General features: G+C 57.4%; 1 protein-coding gene across 1 annotated transcript in view; it reads right to left on the reverse strand.

Moving 5' to 3' along the window:
• Nucleotides 1-1,360, reverse strand: part of LOC104502356 (excitatory amino acid transporter 4-like) — an 18,251-nt gene extending 16,891 nt beyond the window's left edge. The window contains exon 1 of the mRNA XM_010146320.1: nucleotides 1,196-1,360. The gene's annotated coding sequence lies outside the window, so the exon portion shown is untranslated. The remainder of the gene's footprint in view (nucleotides 1-1,195) is intronic.
• Between the last annotated feature and the right edge of the window lie 611 nt (nucleotides 1,361-1,971).

The raw sequence follows: 1,971 nt of genomic DNA on the forward strand, positions 1-1,971 counted from the left end.
CGGCGGGAGCGGTACCAGGGTGGACAGCTTCTGCTGCTGGGTCACCTGGAGAGAGGGCAGAAGTTAGACTGCCGTCCTCGCATGGAGGGAGGGGAGGCTCAGTGCTGGGGAGGAAGGATGTGCCAGACCACTCCAGGGAAGGCGGGCAGGGCTGTGCTTTGCCCTCAGGACCCTGCTCAGCGGTCTGACAGTTGCAGGCAGCAGCTATCAAGTCCTACTTGCTTTTGGGCATATCACTGGCACTCCAGAGCAGGGCACTACAGTCCCTCCACCACTAGCTGAGTAAAATCGGTGCTTTTGCAGGGACCGTCTGTGCAAGGATGGCAGAGGAGGAGTGGATGTCTCCACTCCTGCCTCACTTTCCCCCTTCAGTAGCTCTGTGCCTGTGGTCAGGACCACTGAATCCAGCCGCGGTGATATCAGCTGGGTTTTCTGAGTCCTGAGGACCAGGACAGAGAGGGCTCATGGACCTCCTGCCTGGAGGCGCCCTCACTCCTCATGCTGTTGGATCCTTCGCAGCCTGGCCCATCACTTGCCCTTGGGGAGGGCAGTGCAAGCTGAAAGCAATGCAGCCAAAGTGCCTGTGCTGAAAATTTCCATTCCTAAGCCCATCTGGGGTGAACTCAGCCATCTCTGCGTTGCTATAGCAGCCCCTGGCAGGGCTGTCTCCTCAGTGAAGTGCTAAGACATCTCCATTTTCCACTCGCTACCCAGCAGCCAGCTCCCTTGCAGCCGACTCCTACCACGACGATGGACCCAGGAGGAGAACGGATCTGCCCAGGGTCCAGCTGCTGACCCAGCTCTGTGAGAGAGCACCAGCTGAGGCACAGCGGGCAGGAATTTCAGCCCAGCTGAGCTCTACTGTGACAAAGTGATCACCAGCTGATCAGCTGCTTTGGGGCCTAAGTCCGATACTGGGAGGACAAGTGCCGCTCTCCCCACTACCCCCTCCTCATCCTAAGGTCTGTGAGAAGGTCACTCTCTAGCTGCCCACCAGACATTTCACCCCAGCCCAGAACATACAGTCCCACCTTTAAAGCACTCCCCCTGGGCAGTCCCCTGTCCTGAAGCAGGGTGAGAGCTGCTCCTGCTGCTCCCTCATCCACGTGGCCAAGGCAACCTCCTGCCATCCTCAGCCCCTGGACCTGGCACCGCTCACATTCATGCATTCAGATTTGCTGCCAAAACCACTCACCTGGAACAAGTGCCAGTTGTGAAGCAGGAAGGGCAGCGGGTCTTTTGCGTCTTGGGGATTATTCTGAGTTGTTTCGTTCTTTAATTCTTTAAGCTCAAAGGCAGGATGCTGGATTTTCTCCTTAGAAAGGTACAGCGTTAGCAGAGCACGCTGAGCAGTACCTCCTGCGAGAGGAAAGAGAGACTGTAATATGCTCAGGATACATGGCAGAAGGGGGTGGGGGAGTGGCATGGAGGAGGAGACTGCAAAAATCCTTGATGATTGCAGGAGAGCAGAGGACAGAAGTACCTGTCACCGTGAGGTTGCGTATAGCCCGTACTGGATTTAACACTGGCAGGGCTTTTGCACTTTCTCCTGCTCCTCACATGAGCTGCAAAGAGAGTTATCAGAAACAGAGAGCAGGGCAAGCGGTTCAATGGGGACCGCGTCTCAGCCCTACCCGCTCCTGCCCCTCAGTCTGCTCATTCCACGAGGGCGGCTGCAGGCAGAAGCCATCCAGCAGCAGCAGCTGGATCCCCTGATCGGGCAGGTCCTGCCTCAGGCTGGTCTGTGCATGCAGGACCTGAGAGGTCCAGACACACCCCTGCGGTTTGTCCAGCTCAGCCCACGGGGATGGACATGTCTGTGCCTCGGCCACGTGGCTGTAATTTCCCGGCGGCGTATTAGGCAAATCACATGGAGGAATCAGTTCACTGAGTGGGCAAAGGAAATACGTTAGTGATGCAGCGTGCCGGGGAGCCGGCTCCGCTTCCACTGCCTGTAGTCCCTGGCCTCTT

This window comes from Buceros rhinoceros, unplaced genomic scaffold, assembly GCF_000710305.1.
Source record: "Buceros rhinoceros silvestris isolate BGI_N320 unplaced genomic scaffold, ASM71030v1 scaffold25412, whole genome shotgun sequence".
Classification (NCBI taxonomy): Eukaryota; Metazoa; Chordata; class Aves; order Bucerotiformes; family Bucerotidae; genus Buceros; species Buceros rhinoceros.